The sequence below is a fragment of the Phyllobates terribilis genome, unplaced genomic scaffold (genome assembly GCF_046119375.1).
Source record: "Phyllobates terribilis strain yellow unplaced genomic scaffold, ASM4611937v1 Scaffold_3__8_contigs__length_932513732, whole genome shotgun sequence".
NCBI lineage: Eukaryota > Metazoa > Chordata > Amphibia > Anura > Dendrobatidae > Phyllobates > Phyllobates terribilis.
The window spans coordinates 372767894-372789609 of record NW_027362763.1 but is presented as its reverse complement, the minus strand read 5'-3'; positions in this window follow the sequence as shown (position 1 = coordinate 372789609).

Below are 21716 nucleotides of genomic sequence, written 5' to 3'. Positions count from 1 at the left end.
GAAAAAAGACAAGCGTCCATCCAGTTCAGCCTATTTCTTGTGCACTGCAGCTATTCTGCAGCGTTGATCCAGGGGAAGGCAAAAAAAAAACCATGCGGTATAGGCCAATTTACATCATTGAGGAAAAATTCACTTCCCGACTCCAATCTGGCAGTCAGATTAAATCCCTTCCCTGGATTAATTAACTATCACTAAGCATAAGATGTAATTTTATTGTTCTCAAGAAAGGCGTCCAGGCCTCTCTTGAACTCATTAAGTGAGTTGGACATCACCACTTCCTCTCCCAGAGAGTTCCAGAGTCTCACGGCTCTGACCGTAAAGAATCCCCTTCTATGCTGGTGCAGGAACCTCCTTTCCTCCAGATGCATAGTGTGCCCCCTCGTCTTTGTCATCATCCTGGTATAAACAGGTCATGGGAGAGATCTCTGTACTGCCCCCTGATGTATTTATACATGTTTATGAGGTCTCCCCTAAGCCTTTTCTTTTCCAACGTAAATAGGCCTAATTTTGACAACCTCTCTGGGTATTCTAGTCCCTCCATTCCCTTTATTACCTTAGTCGCATCCTTTGTACCCTCTCTAGCTCCAATATGTCTTTCCTGAGCACCGGAGCCCAGGACTGTGCACAATATTCTAAGTGTGGCCTTACCAGCGCTTTATACATAGGAAGAACAATGTTCTCATCATATGCCCCTATTCCTCTTCTGATGCATGCCATGACTCTATTTGCCTTCGCAGCTGCTACCTGACACTGGGCACTCCAATTTAATTTGCTGTTAACCAAGACGCCCAGGTCCTTCTCCATGTCAGATTTCCCCAACGGTTTCCCATTTAATATGTATGGGTGACTGCTGTTTTTCTTTCCCATGTGCATGACCTTACATTTATTGGCATTGAACCCCATTTGCCATTTTTTGGCCCAACTCCCCAATTTATCTAAATCCTCCTGTAGCTGTGCCCTATCCTCATCTGTATTAACTACTTTACAAAGTTTAGTATCATCTGCAAATATTGCTATTTTACTATGCAAGATAGTACCAAGACCAATAATTGTGTGATAAAGCACGCTAATATCAGGGCATAATACAAGAAAGTACAATTAATGTTTTAGAAAGAGCTGGTCCCCACTCAATGATAAATGTCCCCTGGTGTTTATTAACCACTAAACCAATGTTTTATAGCACCAGCGCAGTGGATGAGATCATATGACATCTCATCCATACACTGAGAAAATCCAAGGTGTGACTTGACTGGCGCTTCGGATTTGACATGACGTGTCAATTTATACTGCAGATATTCACCGCTGATTTCATCCTTTGCAATACAAAGGATCAAGCCAATGGTAAAGGTGCACCATTGTGTAGTAGTAAGCGCAGCTATTTCTGCACAATATCTTTGTGGATATTACCGCTGTTAATTTGTGGTGGGATTTTCATTGCAGAAATTCTGCAGCAAATGCATTATGTGAATGTACCTGCCCATAGTGGTGGGGGACCTAAATCAGTTATGTATGACACTGGAGTGATAGCAAAATAGCTTTCCCTCACATCCCCCCATACACTTTTTACAGATATCTCTCTGCCACTTATAAGACCATAACTTTTTATGAAGAGCCTCATTTTGTTAGTAGTGGGGGAAGGAAACTTTTAGTCAGTCAGGGGTGATACAAGGTAAGGGGCGCTGTCATGGGTGATACGGGAGGAGGGGGCTCAGTCAGTCAGGGGTGATACGGCAGGGTGCAGTCAGTCAGGGGTATTAAATGGGGAGGGGATGTAGTCAGGGGTATTACAGGGGGAAGATATGCTGTCTGTCAGGGGTGATACAGGGGGAGGGGGCTCAGTCGGTCAGGGGTGATACAGAGAAAGGGCGTCACAGTCAGTGAGGGGTGACACAGGAGGCTCAGTCAGGGGTCATATAAGTAGCGGGTGCAGTAAGGGATGAAATGCAGGAAGGGGTGCAAGTCAGGCGTGATATAGGGGAAAGGGGCTAAGTCAGGGGTGATACGAGGGAGGGGGTGCAGGTAAGTCAGGGGTGAAAGAAGAGATGAGGGTGTGGGGCCCTCATTAATTTCCAAGTAACTTAGTGAGCCGCAGTCTGCAGCAGGTGAGTGTGTCATCAATGCCATCAGTGATGCGTGCACTGCTCTCCTGGGTTGTCTAACTCTGGGAGGAGCCGCGAGGAGTAGTGACGTACACACTGGGAGAATGCTCTACTTGCGGCTCCTCCCAGAGTTAGGAGGGCCAGTTAAAGCATGCCCCAAACATACAAATGCAATCTCCCTCACTTGGAATTTTTCCCAGTTTTCCATAATTATGTGTGCAGAAAAATGGAAAAAGGGGAGAAAAAAGGAAAAATTTTAAATTGCAAGGTTTTTTAGGGGTTAAAGACCCAACCACAGCAATTCAATAGAATAGAGGTCTGGACTTTGACTCAGTATCTAACTTGTAACACTATTTTTCATCCATTCTGATATAGATTTGTTCTGTTGCATTTTATTTATTTTACTCACTTATATACCACCATTAATTCCACATTGCTTTAGAGACATTATCAGCACTGTCCCCAATTGGGGCTCACAATCTAGATTCCCTATCAGTATGTCTTTGGAATGTGAGAGGAAACCGGAGAACCCGGAGGAAACATATGCAAACACGGGGAGAACATACAAACTCCTTGCAGATGTTGTCCTTGGTGGGATTTGAACCCAGGACCCCAGCATTGCAAAGCTGCAGTGCTAACTACTGAGCCACTGTGCATGATTCATTTTTGACCAAGCTTTAGCTTTATTATAGACGGCTTCATATAAGACTGTAGAATACTTTGGTATACAGAGAAAATCATGGTTGACTCAATAACTGCAAGGTGCCCGAGTCCTGTGGCTACAAATCAAGCCTAAATTATCACCTCTCCACCGTGTTCGACAGTTGGTATATGTTTGCTGTGATATGCACTGTTTGGTTTTCAGAGACACATTATGGCTAAACATTTCTACTTTAGTCTGTCCAAAGGACGCAGTAGTCTTATGGTTTGTTCAGATGCAACTTTGCAAACTTTAGTCATGCTGCCATGTGCTTTTCAGAAAGGAGATGCTTTTTCTTAGTAACCCTTCCAAACAAGTCATACTTGTTCAGTCTTTTTCCAATTGTACTGTCATGTACTGGAACATTGAAGATTTGCTGAGATGGCCACTCTTGGGAAGGTTATCAACTGTGCTGAATGTTTTCCACATGTGAAAAAATTTCTCACTGTAAAACGATGGACTCCAAATTATTTTTAAATGACCTTATAACTATTACCAGATTGATATGCTGCAAGAATTGCTGATGTCTTTCTTTCTTGGCATTGTAAATGCACACGCCTTAATGCTCCAAATATGACGCTGAGTCACTTCTCACGGACAAGCCGTGAGTCAGGATAGTCAAGGAGTCTGGGGTCAAGAGCCTGTAGGGTACGTCATAAACAGAGGGAAGAGACAAAGGTTTAGTCACAGTCCAGAGTCAAAATTCCAAGGTCAGAGTGCATCAAGGCAAAAGGGGAAATACAAACGAGTAGTCAATAGGCAAATCCAAGGTCCGACAACAAAAGATCAGAACGTCTGAATTCAGATCAAAAAGCACAGAGAACACACCACACTGAGCTGAAAGCTACGACTGGCAGCTATCTGGAACTGACAGCTTAGCTGAGTAGCTGGGTAATCATTTGGAACAGGGAACACCTGAAGGAAGCTCAGCACATCCCAGTCTCAGATTGGAAGGCTGAGCTGTCAATCAAAACACCGACAGCTCAGCATGATCCTGCACTAAATTGGATGACTGAGTTGTCAGTCACTGCGTCCAAGACATACTGAGCGGTGGAATTGTGATACCAGACCAGCAAATTGCCAAAACCTCTGCTTTTATAGAGGCGGCCACACTTCTTGATGAACAATTAATCAAGGGCATTTGATTAGCAGAATCAGATTGTATTTACCTAATTTTAAGGCCAGATTTTTTTTTTTATTATGTCCTGATATATAAAACTCATGACTGCAAGTATTATGCCTAATGACATGCAATGTGACCACAGATTCAAAGCTTAGAGAAAAAGTAAACTTTAATACTTTTTTTTAACTAAGTGCAAGTACAACTACTTGAAACGATATTTATCTCTGAACACCTATTTTTATTTGCATACATCTACAATTTGCTATATAATTGCTAAATAATCTTGCTATTATATTTGTTAAATAATTTCTGAATACAGATTTATAAATTTTCTTATACATTAGACGATATTATTCTTCCTGCCTGCAGACACCACTAGGGGGAGCTTAATAGTTTTCTACATATACTTATATATTGAATTAAAAAAAACAATATGCAGTAAGAACCCTCTAGTAGTGGCTGCAAGCAGCAATACCTATTTATTGCCCTGTCTATTCAAGGGATTTGGAACCAAAACAAATCTCCACATTTACAATTTAATTGCACTTTGTAGAATTAGACGTTTTTTCATTTGCACAGAAAATGGAAGATAAATGTTTGGTTTGAGATTCCTCATAGGGAGACAATGACATTACTTTGAAAAAAAAAAACGAACTGCCATGAATTACACTCTTTGCTAGATTTACCATGTGCTTAGTAATATAGTGTTAGGAGACTTCAGGGGTACAGAACACCTATATATCAGTCATGAATATAAAATTAGTAGCAGAGGAATTGCAACTATCTACTGATAACAGTTCAAAATGGGCCATATATTATTCATGTGGGGAAATTTTAAATCAGCTACACAGACAAACCTAAGAAAATGGCTTGCGTAGAAATACTGCCTTATATAACGCTAAAGAAACCAATCATAAATTCTGTTGCAGAGGTGACATGAGTGAATCAATTTACAGAAATATTTATGGTTATGCAAGAATAAATGCATGTTAGGTTACTTCTAGAAAAATAAATATATTGTAGTGAAATCATATAAGCTTTGTTCTCAAAAAAGGGGCCCTAAAAGGACAAGCACATATCTATTGTCCAGATACATATGGGACAGTTATGCAGGAGAAAAATCTAATGTTTTAAATTAAGAGAACAAAAATTACTTCCTTACCAATATCCTGAAGCTTCTTTTCAACATATTAAAAAATACATATATAATTTTTTTAATGCATATTAAAAAATAGAGGAGAGAAAGCAAAATAGTAACCAGTGGGACTGGGCCATGGACTGCCGTAAAGGGTGTTCACACATTGTCTTTTTCAGGTAAATTCTGCCTGGAATCTACATGAAAAAGCATTGCAAAACAACTTGCTGTGCACATGTTCCTTCTTATGTCACTTCTTTTAACCGCTTCGAGTTTGGAAACCTTGAAGCAGTTAAAAGAAGCAACAAGTTAAATCTTCATTTTGAAGCACTCCACTCTATACTCTTAAGAATAGGAAAGAGCGCAAAGATGCCGATGGCGGGGCCACCGTAAAAAGCGATGACAAAGCTGCCAGCAAAGCTACTTCAGGTAAAAGACCACCAGTGGTTTTTTTTTTACTGAAGCAGCTTTACCTTGAAAAACTTTGTGGTTGGGAACAACTCTCTGGTTTATTGCTTCCTTTTGGATATATAGTTCCCAAATTATATATAGTGGCTATACAAAGCCTACACACCTCTAATAAAAAGTTAGGTTTTTGTCATGTAAAATATCTCATGAAGAAGAATCATTTCAGAACTTTTTCAACCTTTAATGTCTACCATAATCTGTACAAAACCATTGGAAAAAAATAAAACAAAATTAATGTGGTGGCATAAGTGTGAATACCCTCTTATAATTGGGGATATGTGTGTGTTCGTTATTAGCCAATCACATTTTAAATCATGTTAAATAGTAGTCAATACTCCGCTGCTAAAATTTAAAGTGTTTCCAATATAATGTTTAGCTCTTCTAATAGGATTTTCCTGACATTTTCTTAGTTGCATTTTACAGCAAAAGTCCATAAATAACATACAACAGAGCAAAGGGATCTCATTGTTGAAAGTTATCAATCAGGAGAAACGTAAAAACAATTTCCAAGTTATTAGATATACCATGGACACTGTGAATCAGTTATCAAGAAGTGCCTTAAATTTGGGATAAAGGTGACATTAACTAGTACTGATGAAAAAAACATAAGAAAATTAGCCCGTGAGACTGCCAAAAGGCCTACAACATTAACCCCTTCACCCCCCAAGGTGGGTTTTCACGTTAATGAGGGGGCCAATTTTTACAATTCTGACCACTGTCACTTTATGAGGTAATAACTCTGGAACGCTGCAATGGATCCCACTGATTCTGAGATTGTTTTTTCGTGACATATTGTACTTCATGATAGTGGTAAAATTTCTTTAATAATAAATAAATTTCACAATTTTCAAAATTTGAATTTCCATGCCCTTAAATCAGAGAGATATGTCACACAAAATAGTTAATAAATAACATTTCCCACATGTCTACTTTACATCAGCACAATTTTGGAACCAAATTTTTTTTTTTGTTAGGGAGCTATAAGGGTTAAAAATTGACCAGCGATTTCTCATTTTTACAACAAAATTTACAAAACCATTTTTTTAGGGACCACATCACATTTGAAGTGACTTTGAAGGGCCTTTGTGACAGAAAATACCCAAAAGTGACACCATTCTAAAAACTGCACCCCTCAAGATGCTCAAAACCACATTCAAGAACTTTATTAACCCTTCAGGTGCTTCACAGGAATTTTTGGAATGTGGAAGAAAAAAATGAACATTTTTTTTCACAAAAATGTTACTTTAGACCCCAATTTTTTTATTTTCACAAGGGGAACATTAAAAAATGAACCCCAAAATTTGTTGTGCAATTTCTCCTCAGCACACTGATACCCTATATGTGGGGGAAACCCACTGTTTGGGCGCACGGCAGGGAAGGAGCGCCATTTGACTTTTTGAATGTAAAATTTGCTTGAATAATTAGCGGATGCCATGTTGCGTTTGGAGAGCCCTGATGTGCCTAAACAGTGGAAACCCCCCACAAGTGACCCCATTTTGGAAATTAGACCCCTCAGGGAACTTATCTAGATGTGTGGTGAGCACCCTGAACCCCCAGGTGCTTCACAGAAGTTTATAACATTGAGCCGTAAAAACAAAATTTTCAAATTTTTCCAACAAAAATGTTTTTCAGCCTAAAATTTTGCATTTTCATAAGGGTAACAGGAGAAATTGCACCATGTAATTTGTTGTGCAATTCCTCCTGAGCACGCTGATACCCCATATGTGGGGGAAAACCACTGTTTGGGCACGGCAGGGTTCGGACGGGAAGGAGCGCCATTTGACTTTTTTAATGTAAAATTTGCTTGAATAATTAGCGGACGCCATGTTGTATTTGGGGAGCCCCTGATGTGCCTAAACAGTGGAAACCCCCAACAAGTGACTCCATTTTGGAAACTACACCCCTCAAGGATTTTATCAAGGGGTATAGTGAACATTTTGAACCCAGAGGTACGACACAGAATTTGATAACATTAGGTCATATTGAATAAGTTGTCATTAGTCTTGAGCTCAAGTGCTCGCTACTTAAGTTTGCATCGGGTACTCGGGTATGCACCATGTATCGCGGGTGCGCGAGTGACATGCTCGAGTCCCCGCCCACATGTTTCACGGTTATTAGACACCCAAAAGAAAACATGCGGGGATCACTCGTGCATGGCAGGCAATCCCCGCAAGGTTTTTTTGGGTATATAACAACTGTAAAACATATGGGGCGGAGACTCGAGCATGTCACTCGAGCACCCGCTATACTCGCTGCATACCCGAGCACCCGATGCAAGATCAAGTAGCAAGCACTTGCGCTCAACATTAGTCGCCATATTGTCGTCATTTTTTTGTTTACTTCTAAAAAAATCCCAACCCCAACACAACCCTAACCCCAACCCTAATACAACCCCAACCCCAACCCTTACCATAGCCTAACCCTACCTCAACCCTAGCCCAACACTAACCCTAGCCCAACCCTAACCCTAGCACAACCCTAACCCTACCTCTAGAGTTTATTTTTTACGCCGTTCCTCGTGCGGTATAAGTGATTAGACAACTTTATTCTTCGGGTCGGTGCTATTACAGTGATACTAGATTCATATCAGGTTTTTATGATTGTCAGCTGTCATACACTAAAAAACCCTTTTTTTTTCAAAGACTAGTTTTTGCATCGCCATATTTTGAGAGCTATAGTTTTTCCATATTTCGGCCGACAGAGTCATGTCATGGCTTGTTTTTTGTAGGACAACTTGACATTTTTATTGGTACCATTTTCGGGCATGTGACATTTTTTGATCGCTTTCTATTCCGATTTTTGGGAGGCAGAATAAACAAAAAACAACAATTCAGGAATTGTTTTTTTTAATCTTTTTTTATGCAGTTCTGCGTGTGGTAAAATTGATAAGGCAGCTTTATTCTTTGGGTCAGTACGTTTACAGTGGTACCACATTTATATTGTTTTTCTATGTTTTGGCGCTTTTACACAATGAAAACTATTTTATAGAAAAAAGAATTGGTTTTGCATCGCTTTATTCTGAGAGCTATATTTTTTTTATTTTTTGGCTGTTGGAGCAGTATGGTGGCTTGTTTTTTGCGGGACAAGATGACGTTTTCAGCGGTACCATTTTTATTTACATTCGTCTTTTTAATCGCGTTTTATTCCATTTTTTGTTTGGAGGTATGATGATAAAGCATCGTTTTTAGCTTCCTTTTTTTTTTTTTTACCGTATTCACTAAAGGGGTTAACTAGTGGGACAGTTTTATAGGTCAGGTCAGGTCGTTCAGGACGCGGCGATGCCAAATATGTGTACTTTTATTGGTTTCTTTTTCATAAGATTATTTAATTATGGGTACAATATATTGTTATTTTTTGAAAAATTTTTTCATTTTTTTACAATTTTTTTTTCACTTTCTGACACTTTTTGATCTTTTACACTATGTCCCACTATGGCAGTGGTCCCCAACCTTTTTTGCACCAGGGACCGGCTTGAAGCAAGATCATTTTTCCATGGCCCAGCAAGGAGGGGGTGGGGTGGGCGGGGCTTTGGTCATATGGGGGCGGGGTAATGGAGGGATTTGGAGTTTAGTGCATACTTATCATATAGCATATCCACCCCCCGTGCATCTCTCATCCCCTCCGTGCATCTCTCATCCCCCCCGTGCATCTCTCACCCCCCCGTGCATCTCTCATCCACCCCCCGTGCATCTCTCATCCCCCCCGTGCATCTCTCACCCCCCCGTGCATCTCTCATCCACCCCCCGTGCATCTCTCATCCCCCCCGTGCATCTCTCACCCCCCCTTGCATCTCTCACCCCCCCGTGCATCTCTCATCTCTCCCCACCCTCCCATGTGCATCTCTCATCTCTCCCCTCCCCCCATGTGCATCTCTCATCTCTCCCCTCCCCCCATGTGCATCTCTCATCTCTCCCCTCCCCCCATGTGGATCTCTCATCTCTCCCCTCCCCCATGTGCATCTCTCATCTCTCCCCTCCCCCCCATGTGGATCTCTCATCTCTCCCCTCCCCCATGTGCATCTCTCATCTCTCCCCTCCCCCCCATGTGGATCTCTCATCTCTCCCCTCCCCCATGTGCATCTCTCATCTCTCCCCTCCCCCCATGTGCATCTCCCATTCCCCCCACTCCTAGTTAATTGTATTTAAAAAAAAATAAAACTTGTTATACTTACCCCCATGCGATCCCTGCAGAATCCTGGCGCTCGTCCAAATCGCTGACACCAGGTTCTCCTGACTTCCGGCCATGTGACAGCGCCGTCACATGACCGGAAGTCAGGGGAATCATGAAGGTGCTGCCGCAGCAGCGCAGCGCTAAGATGTCCCGGACCCGGCGCTTAGCATGCGGCCGGGGGCCCCATGAGGAGAGAGACGCACAAGAGGGGGGCTCCGAGGGGGCTCCTACCGGCCGGGCCCCATACTGGAGTCAGGGCAGTCATGCCCTGATGGCGGCCCTGCTGGAGGCTGGAGGGGCCCCCTCTCCCCGCGGACCGGCTGAAAAACCCCAACGGCCCGGTCCTGGTCCGCGGACCGGCGGTTGGGGACCTCTGCACTATGGGACTTTCACTTTTTGCAGCCTGATCGGCTGTATAGCATAGAGAGCAGCAGCTCCCTATGCTATGAAGCCTGTCAACGCTGCACAGGGAGAAGTTACTTTGATCATTCACTGTGCATGACCAAAGTAATTTCCTGCCTCCTGGTGACCCGGATGTTGTCATGATGACATTGGGTCACCATGACAATGTGACACCCCAGGGGTCTGGTTGCCACAGTGATAGAGATATTACGTCTGAGAGCAGGTGGGAGGTCCTTTGGTCAGGGATCCTGTGCATGCCACACCTCCTGCCCAGTCTTGGGAGGGGAAGGACTTCCCCTATATAAACCCGGGGCTGAGGCAGAGTTAGTGAGAAAGAAGACAGAACAAGAGTAGAGAAGAGAAGCAGCATAGCAAGAAACATCAGGAGCTCTGTGGGGAGCAGTGTTACAACGAGTCAGGGGCTGGCAGCTACAGAGCTCGCCCTGACTGAGAAGATTTCTTACCGGACCCGGAGTCCGAGGCTGTGGGGACTAACTCCTACCCAGCAGCAGAAACCGTCCGGCAGAGGATTTCAGGTCCTCTGGCCCAGAAGCCCGAAGGCACGGTCACACGCGTGGGACCAGCACCGCCATCGTGGAGCGGAAGCCATTAGAAGGCCCCGAGTCACCGGCCATACGGGTGAGCACCACACGGTACACTCAGGGACGTGGGCTACTTATTCCCGCCTCTAGCAAGGTAGCCAGAAGAGTACAGTTAGTTGGGAAGGCCTACAACTCCGCCTGGCCAGGGGAGATCCCATCTGCTCAAGGACTGACCAGGCCCCTATCACTAGCAAGTACTCCGGGAGGGTCTATCTTTGTCACCAGTAAAGACCCTGAACTACACCGCACCGTCTCTGAGTGGTTCCTGCTACCCCCATCATCCACGTCGGCTGCCCTGAGGCCATACCCCTCCCGTTGGGGGTTATACCATCCACGCTGCACCATCCTTCCACCGGCCTCAGCGGTCTGCCCTGCAGCGGCAGCTCCATAGCTGCATTCAACGGGTGGCGTAGTCACCAACCATCTACTGCTAGTACATCGCCGCTCAGTTTGACTCCCTGGGCGCGGACCGGGTCGCCGCCACGAGACTACAACCCTCAAGAGATCCGGCTCCGGGTAAGCTCCCGCGTGCGCAACGCAGCGCGACACAGGCCCAGGGGCGCGTCAACAACATCTGGGACCCGACTCAGGACGCCGGAGAGGAGGTACGTATCGCACTTTCCTCCCCTTGCAACCAGAATGCTGCGATCAGTTTCGATCGCAGCATTTCGGGGGTTAATGTGCAGGTAGCTGTGCGGGTCCACTCCCTGCACATAGCACCGTGTGTCAGCTGTGACAATCAGTACTAATATGTATCAGGCTCTTAAGTCCCAGAGCACAGATACGTATTTGTTCGCCTTGGGATACAAAGGGGTTATAGGTGCTGCAGAAATTTCTGGCAAGAACTGGTTGTGTACTGCAAGTGATAGCAATCTCCCCTACTAAAATACAAACGTTGCAGAGCTATGCAGACTGACATGAGCTAAACAGAGGAAGAGATGTTGGAAGATGTTTAACTGGTTCCCATGCCAAATTATTTGAACTTTTAAATTTCTCAACACAACAAATGAGCGCATGATGTGCTGGGATGACACAGTGGGCTGGCAGACCCCCTCATAATTAACATAAATATGCACTACTGCAATAAGGGTGAAGATAGGAGATCGATTCAGGAGGGTCGGCTTCTGTCCTATCCACCCTAGAAGGGTGTCTGGCTTGTAAGGTAGGGTGGCAAGATGGAAGACTTTTCTTACAAAGAAAAAAGCCAACCTCTGTTTTGCCATAACCTACATCAATTCTGTCAAAAGTATGTTGGAAAACATTTTATGATCGAATGAAACCAAGATTTAGCTTTTTGGCCATAATTCAAAAAGGTAGGTTTTGCACAAAGCTAACATTGTGCATCACAATAAGAACATCATACCCGCAGTAAAACATTGTGGAGGCAGCATTTTTTCTTTGAGACTGTTTTTCAGCAGCTGGGACTGTGTCTTTGGTCAAGGTTGAGGGAACTAGGAACAATTCCAAACGTCAGTCATGCATCAAAATCTTCAGGCCTATGCTACAAAGCTGAAGACGAGGAAGAATTTTACCTTTCAGCACTACAACGATCCTAAGAATTCCTCTAAATCAACAAAAGAATTGATTTTAAATTGAAAATCTGGTAGCTAACTTGAAGAGAGCTGTACGCAGCAGATGCCCTTGCAATCTGACAGATTTGGAGAGCTACTGCAAAGAAGATTGGCAATTCTAGATGTGTGATGCTGACAGACACCTACCCAAACAGACTGCATGCTGTTATAAATTCAAATTGTACTTCAGCATTAGTTAGTTTCAGTTTATTTTTAATTGAATTGTATAGATCATGGGTGATATTAGCTTCTTCACGACATTTGACGTACTTCATAATTAGATAGGAGTTTCCAACCGATGACTTATAGGTACGTCAGGCAATCGTGCTGGCACAGAAGCTGTGCCCCGCTGGAAGCTTGGTTTACGTGATAGCTGACTCCACACTACCCCGGCTGTTTAACCCCCTAAATGCCATGATCAATATCGATTGCAATATCTAGGAGGCTGAGAGAGGGAGAAGGCTCCCTCTCCAGTCAGATCGGCGCCCTCGCTACTTCATCAGTGAACACAGTAGGAGAAAAAAATAAAATGAGCCAAAAAAATTATGCTTTTTCATCATATCGGCAAACAAAAAGTGGACTAAAATGTGATCAAAAAGATGAATGTAAATTAAAATGGTATCTCTGAAAATGCCATCTTGTTCTGCAAAAAACAAGCCACCATACAGTGGAAAAATAAAAAATCTATAGCTCTCAGAATACAGTGATGCAAAAACAATTCTTTTTTCTATAAAATAGTTATATTGTGTAAAAGCAGCAAAACATGAAAAATTATATATATGTGGTATCGATGTAATTGTACTGACCCAAAGAATAAAGCTGTGTTATCAATTTTACCACTTGTGGAACGGTATTAAAAAAAAAAAACAATTCCTGAATTGCTGGTTTTTGTTCATTCTGCTTCCCCAAAATCCGAATAGAAAGCGATCATAAAATATTACCGTATGTGTCCGAAAATGGTACCAATAAAAACGTCAACTCATCTAAAAAAAAACAAGCCCTCACATTACCTCAGAAATATAGAAAAATGATATCTCTCAAAATATGGCGATGTGAAAACTTTCTTTTGCCAAAAAAAAACGACTTTTAGTGTGTGATAGTAGCCAAACATAAAAAAACGATATGCAGTGGGGGAAATAAGTATTTGATCCCTTGCTGTTTTGTAAGTTTGCCCGCTGACAAAGACATGAACAGTCTGTAATTTTAAGGGTAGGTTAATTTTAACATTGAGAGATAGAATATCCCCCCAAAAAATCAAGAAAATCACATTGTATAAATATGATAATTTTATTTGCATTTTGCAGTGAGAAATAAGTATTTGATCCCCTACCAACCATTATGAGTTCTGGCTCCTACAGACCAGTTATACGCTCCTAATCAACTCGTTACCTGAATTAAAGACAGCTGTCTTACATAGTCACCTGTATAAAAGACTCCTGTCCACAAACTCAATTAATCAGTCAGACTCTAACCTCTACAACATGGGCAAGACCAAAGAGCTTTCTAAGGATGTCAGAGACAAGATCATAGACTTGCACAAAGCTGGAATGGGCTACAAAATCATAAGTAAGACTTTGGGTGAGAAGGAGACAACTGTTGATGCAATAGTAAGAAAATGGAAGAAATACAAAATGACTGTCAATCGACATCGATCTGGGGCACAATGCAAAATCTTACCTCGTGGGGTATGCTTGATCATGAAGAAGGTGAGCCTAAAACTACACGGGGGAAACTTGTTAATGATCTCAAGGCAGCTGGGACCACAGTCACCAAGAAAACCATTGGTAACACATTACGCCTTAAAGGTTTAAAGTGCCTGCAAGGTCCCCCTGCTCATGAAGGCACATGTGCAGGCCCGTCTGAAGTTTGACAATGAACACCTGGATGATTCTGTGAGTTATTGGGAGAAGGTGCTGTGGTCAGATGAGACAAAAATTGAGCTCTTTGGCCTTAACTCAACTCGCCGTGTTTGGAGGAAGAAGAAGGATGAGTACAACCCTAAGAACATCGTCCCAACTGTGAAGCATAGTGGGGGAAACATTATACTTTGGGTGTGCTTTTATGCAAAGGGGGCATGACAATTGCACCCTACTGAAGATAAGATGGATGGGGTCATGTATCGCGAGATCTTGGCCAACAACCTCCTTCCCTCAGTAAGAGGATTGAAGATGGGTTGTGGCTGGGACTTCCAGCAAGACAATGACCCAAAACATACAGCCAAGGCAACAAAGGAGTGGCTCAAAAAGAAGCACAGTAAGGTCATGGAGTGGCCAGTCTCCAGGCCTTAATCCCATAGAAAACTTACAGAGGGAGTTGAAGCTCCAAGTTGCCAAGGGACAGCCTCAAAATCTTAATGATTTTGAGATGATCTGCAAAGAGGAGTGGACCAAAATTCCTACTAACATGTGTGTAAACCTCATCAGCAACTACAAAAAACGTTTGACTGCTGTGCTTGCCAACAAGGGTTTTGCCACCAAGTATTAAGTGTTGTTTGCCAGAGGAATAAAATACTTATTTCTCACTGCAAGATGCAAATAAATTTTAATTTAATTTTAATCTAATTCATACAATGTGATTTTCTTGATTTTTTTGGGGATATTCTATCTCTCAATGTTAAAATTAACCTACCCTTAAAATTATCGACTGTTCATTTCTTTGTCAGTGGGCAAACTTACAAAAACAGCAAGGGATCAAATACTTATTTCCCCCACTGTAAATCTGGTATCACTGTGATCGCACAGACCCGAAAAATAAAGGCATAAAAAATAAATAGAACAAATTCTTGACCTGCTGTTGATTTGTTCATTCTGCCTCCAAAAGATTGCAGTAAGGCTCGGCTCATATCTTTCCTGCGCTCTATGCTGAGCGCTTACACTGGGGTTTCCATGTAAATCTCTAAAATACGTAATTCAGGCGGAACCCCTGGCGGAAGATTCCCTATAAAAAGGCAGATGGAGACACTGTGGACCCTGTCTGGCCTATGATACGGTGGTGTCCATCTTTTTAACTGTGCATAAAAGCACGATTGGCCACAGTTTTGTGTTCTTCTCAAGAAGGAAAAGAAGGACACCGCTGAACAGAGGCCAGAAGGAGTCCAAAGTAACTCTGCTGCCTCATTATAGTGATTAGATCCATTAAGGGTTTCATCTGAATTACATAATTCAGAGATTTCAATGGAAACCACTGATGTAAGTGCTCAGCGTAGAGCGCAGGATAAATGTAATCAAAATGTTATATAAAATGCTCACAATAAAAGCTTCAACTCAATCCACAAAAAAGTAAGTCCCCACTCGCATCTGACATCTGTCAACAGAGAAATATAGGGGGCTTCCACGTTACTGGAAAAGTGAAATGGCTCCCCCCAAAAGAAATTCAGCGAATTCTACGCTTCCAAATCCAAATGCCTTCTTCCTTCTGAGCCCCAATGTGCCTAAGCCACATTTGGCATCCACATGTTTGGCATTTCCATAGCGGTGAAAGCCTGCTTAATTTAAGAGGTGCATGTCTCCAGAAGAACAAGCTGGGAATAATGTACTGGGTACTACAACGTACGGGCACTACAATGCATGGGCACTACAATGGCATATTTGCAATTTTCAATCGTCAACATCCACTGCTTGTTTCTGGAAAATACCCATGGAGTCGAATCGTCACTTGTGGCGATTCTGCTCTTCTAGCACTTAGGGGCTCTTTATATGGAGTCTGTAAACTATTCTTGGAAAATCTCTGCTCCAGGAGTCAAACAGAACTCTCTCTCTCCCGATTCTCTCCTTGGGTTAAGCATTACTGTACAGCCACATATCGGGTATTTCTACATTCAGCAGAAATTGTGTGACAAATTTTGGTGCCATTTTATCCATTTTATCATGTGAAAATTTAAAATCTGTGGCTAAAACAAAATGCTTGTGGTAAAAAAGGAATTATGTTTTCTTCACTACCCAATGGTATAAAATTCTGTGACACACCTGGGTGTCAGTATGATCACTGCACCCTTAGATGAATTCACTGAATGGAGTAATTTGTAAAATGTGGTCACTTATTGGGGGGCTTCTGCTGTTCTGGCACCTCGGGGCTCTTCCAGAGGGTCATGGAACCCACAAACCATAACAGTAAAATCTGCACTCTAATATGGCACTCCTTCCCTTCTGAGCTTTTCACTGTATCTGAAAAGTATTTTCCGTTTACATGTAGGGTATTGGCGCACTCAGGAGAAATTGCACAACAAACTGTCCATTTTTTCCTATTAGCCATTTTAAAAATTAAATTTTTTTGGGCTAAAACAACATTTTAGTGGTAAAAATTAAATTATTCTTTCTTCACCGCCCAATGGAATAAAATTCTGTGAAACACATGTGGTGTCAACATGCTCACTGCACCCCTAAATGAATTCATTGGGTGGGTAGTTTGTAAAATGGGGAAACTTATGAGGGCTTCCACTCTTCTGGTACATCATGGGCTCTGCCAATGGTACATGGTGCTCTCAAACCATTCCAGCAACATTTGAACTTCAATATGGTGCCTCTTTCCTTCTGAGCTTTGCACTGTGCCTCAAAAGTAGTTTTTGACCGCATATGGGTTATTGGTGTACTCAAGAGAAATTGCATAACAAATAGCACCATTCAATTTCTCTTATTATACCTTTTGGAAATTAAGAACTTGGGGCGAAAGTATAATTTTAGGGAAAAAAATGGCAATTTTCCATTGATTCAGCCCAATGTTATACATTTCTGTGAATCCCCTTAGTCTTAAAAATGCTCACTACACCCCTATATGAATTCCTCAAGAGGTGTAGTTTCCAAAATAGGGTCACTTGTGGGGGTTTCTGCTGTTTTGGCATTTCGGTGGATCTTCAAATGTGACATGGCAATCGCAATCTATTCTAGCCAAAATTGCGCTCTAAAATTCAATTGGTGCTCCTTCCCTTTCTAACCCTGCCATGTGCCCAAACAGTAGTTTTCCACTATGGGATATTGGTGTACTCAGGAGAAATTGCACAATAAATTGTAGAGTGCATTTTCTCCTGTTACCCTCTGTGGTAAAGCGGCTTGCTCGGCTGTACACGGAAGTAGACACGGAACACTGTCAAGTTTCGGGTTGGTTTATTAAAAGTGTCATGACCTAGAGTTCATAAAGTAAACACAGCCCATTCAGCATAACGGCAAAGCCAAATAAAAAGAAACAGCACAGTCCATATATCGGCTGGGGTCTGGGCACTCAGGGTTAACCACACACGGTTCGGTTTTGGCACAACACATGCAAGCTCCTCTCTGGAGCTGGCCTCTCCAGATACTGAACCCCACCTGAGTCACAAGGCTGGCTATTTATAGCCCAGACCACATCCTGGGGTGGAGATATGGTGAATGTCCTTCCACCTGCACTATAGCCATTCACAACAAAACATGCCCTTTTAAAATTGGCAGATTAACCCTCTCTGACCCAGCATGTAGGAGAAGACTTCCACGTCTCACATCACTGAAGCTAATAGCCTCAGTGAAACATATCTCCCCCCCACTATTCTGCCTGTGACTTTGCCACATATCCCCCCCTCTACCCAAAGCTGGGGATTTTGGCACCTTCACGTACTAAACATGGAAGTCTGGAGAGGGCATCTGCCTTACCATGTAGTTTCCCGGACCTGTGCTCCACTGAAAAACTAAAGTCCTGGAGCGCTAAAACCCACCTAGTCATCCGGGCATTCTTCCTCATCCTTTCTCTCATTCATCTCAGGGATACATGGTCTGACACTAACCTGAACTTCCGGCCTAATAGGTAGTACCTCAGGGTGTCAACTGCACATTTGATGGCCAAGCTCTATTTTTCCACAATAGCATAGTTTTTCTCACAGGCAGAGAGCTTTCTGTTTAGATATAGAATGGGATGTTCCTCCCCGTTGACTTCTTGAGACAACACGGCTCCTACCCCAACTACTAAGGCATCTGTCTGGACTATGAACTCCTTATTGAAGTCAGGTGCAATCAAAACTGGCAGCTTACACAGAGCGAGCTTCAATTCCTGGAATGCCTCAGAAGACCATTTGGCTATTGCCATCTTCGTACCTTTAAGCAGGTCAGTCTGGGGTGCGGCTATCATGGAGAAATTCGGGATAAATCGCTGATAGTATCCCACAATTCCAAGAAATGCTCAAACCTGTTTTTTGGAGGTCAGTTGCAGACAATTTTGGATTGCTTCCACCTTTTTCACTTGCAGCTTTATTTCGCCCCTTCAGATGATGTAGCCCAAGTATTTTGCCTCTTTTTTTCCCATAGCGCAATTCTTCGGTTTATGGTATAACCGGCCTTTTTCATCGCATCCAGTACCGCCTGGACCTTCTGTAGGTGACTTTCTCAATCTGGGCTGAAGATCACGATGTTGTCTAGGTAAGCGGTGGTGTACTTCTTGTACGAGGCTAGGATCCGGTCCATGGCCCTCTGGAAGGTAGCTGGGGCTCCCTGCAGACCGAACGGCATCCTGGTGTACCAAAAACACCCGTCGTGTGTAGAGAAGGCAGTCTTCTCCTTGGCACTTGGAGACAGGAGAATTTGCCAGTACCCTTTTGCTAGGTCCAGGGTGGTGATGGATCTGGCTGGCCATAGTCTTTCAATAAGTTCATCTACCCGGGGCATCGGATATTCGTGGAATTCAGACACTTCATTTAGCTTTCTGTAGTCGTTACAGAACCGCCATTCTCCGTCCGGCTTCGGCACAAGAACAATGGGGCTGGACCAGCCACTCTTTGATTTCTTGATGATGCCCAGGTTCAACATTCTCCGCACCTCCTTGGAGATCATCTCGTGGCGGGCTTCAGGGCTTCGATATGGCCTCTGGTTCACCTGTACATGCGGTTCCGTCAAGATCTCATGTTCCACAACCGGCGTACATTCTGGCAAGTCCAAAAACAGGTCTCGGTTTTGCTGAAGTTGTTCTCGGCACTGTTGCTTTTGGGCCGGTGACAGTGTCTCTGCTACTGTGACATCCTCGACCCTGGCTTCAGGATTGGCCCCCAGACAGGTAGCATCCACCGGTTCCCTGTCTCGTCACGGATTAAGCAGGTTGATGTGGTATATCTGGTACGACTTCCTTCTTCCTGACTGGTGGATTTTATAGTTGACATCATTCAATTTCTCGACCACCTCGTACGGCCCTTACTCTTGGCCAGAAATTTACTTTCGACCAATACCTGGTCTCCATGGCTGAATTGTCTCAGCTTTGCAGCCCAATTGTAGACCCTGAGCTTCTTGTGCTTGGAGGCGGCTCTCCTTCACAATCGGCATCACCTTCTCGATCTGGTCCTGCATCTGGGTAACATGCTCGATGGTGCTCCGGTGGGGTGTAACCTCTGCTTCCCAGGTCTCCTTTGCTATATCCAAAATTCCCCGAGGGTGCCGTCCATATAGCAGCTCAAACGGTGAGAATCCCGTAGAACTCTGGGAAACTTCCCTGATAAAGAACAGCAGGTACGGCAGTAGGCAATCCCAATCTCGTCCATCCTTCTCTAGCATAGACTTCAAGGTCTTGTTGAATCTCTCCACTAGGCCATCCGTCTGCGGATGGTATACTGATGTCCGAAGCTGTGTAATCTGGAGAGCTTTACACAACTCCCTCATTACCTTAGACATAAAAGGAGCTCCCTGGTCCTTCAGGCTCTCCTTTGGCAGGCCCGTCCGGGAGAAGATATGGACTAGCTCTCTGGCTATACTCCTGGCGGAAGAGTTTCTCAGTGGTACCGCCTGCGGATACCGAGTTGCATAGTCCCGCACTACCAGGATGTATTGGTGTCCTCTGGCAGACATAACCAAGGGCCCAACAAGGTCCATGGCAATACGGTCAAATCGGACCTCTATAATAGACAATGGCACTAGAGGGCTTCAGAAGTGGGACACTGGAGCAGTTAGCTGAGAGGTGGGGCAGGACCGGCAGTAATTAACAATCTCTCTGTGAGAACCTCTACAGGACCAGCTCCCGAGTTTTGTCTACTCCCAGATGCCCACCCAAGACATGAGAATGAGCCAGGTCTAATACCTTACGCCTATAGGAACCCAGCACCACCAACTGCTCTACCACTTGCCCTCTCGGTTTAGTGACCCGGTAAAGAAGTTCCTCATTTACTGTAAAATATGGGAACCTGGTGTCAGCCCCCGGCTCTTGAGCAACCCCAATTATAACAGACACATTCTCAAAGGGATTTTTCAATGTGAGATCCCGCATATGTGCAGTTCCAAAATTCCCCCCAGAAACCTCTAACTTAGGAATCTCAGCCTCTGGGGTCACCATCTCGTCCTCGTCACCAGCAAGGACACACAGGGGGAATTCATCAGTCTCCGACCACGTTGGGGATTCAACATGGTGGAATTGGCTCCTTCCTGGGTCACATGGTATGCCTGCTTTCTGCCATAAGTCCCAGAACAGGCTAAAGACTCACCCTATTATTACTCGGTGTAGCAAGTCCTTAACCACCCCAACCTCATGGGACTCAGCCCCATAGTTAGTTTTTATGGTCACCCTGGCCACAGGATAGTTTTTGGCATCCCTGTGAATACAGCGTACACCCACAGTTTTTCCAGGGATTTACTGGTGGGGAAACGTGGTCCTTACCAGAGTCACCAAACTCCCTGAGTCCAAGAGTCCTGCCACCAGTACCCAATTTATGGTCACAGGACATGACTGTGGCCCCTCACCGGGCTGATAGTCCACACTGCAGGTGGGGTAGGCATAGTAAGAAAACCGGCGTCCCGGGCTACAATCAATTTGTTTGGGGTTCAGGGAGCAGCAGGCGACTATATGGCCTGGGCCGTGACACCTCCAACTTATAATATCTCCTGCAGGGACCTTGGGCATTACCTCCCCTGCCCATTTTGACCTTGGACGCCCTACCCCTTTTTGGGCCTCCACCCCCTGGTGAGTCCCCCAGTATGGAGTGGGCTCCTTTCCCAAGGAACCCTCAGCTTTCTGATACCTCACTACCAGACCAACCAGTTCATCAGCGTTCCGGGGATCACACTGGGCAACCCAAGTCTATATTGGCCTTGGCAGGGAATGCACGAACCGGTCCATAACCACTCGCTCTACCATCTGCGCAGGAGTACAGGATTCTGGCTGCAATCATTTTTGGACCAGATGCAGTGAGTCAAACATTTGGAAGCGAGGGGGTTTCTTACAGTGATACGCCCAGCGGTGGGCCCGATGCGCCCTAACAGTCATCGTCACCCTCAAGCGCTCCAAAATTTCCATTTTTAATTTTCCATATACCTTGGTGTGTTGCAAAGCCAAGTCATAATAAACCTTCTGGGGCTCCCCCATCAAGTATGGCGCCAGCACCTCTGCCCATTGCTCTGGCGGAAGCTTCTTCCTCTGAGACCCTTTCAAATACCATCAGAAAGGCTTCTACGTCATCACCCACAGTCATTTTCAGCAGAGCTCCCCTTACCGCCTTCCATATGGAAAATTCG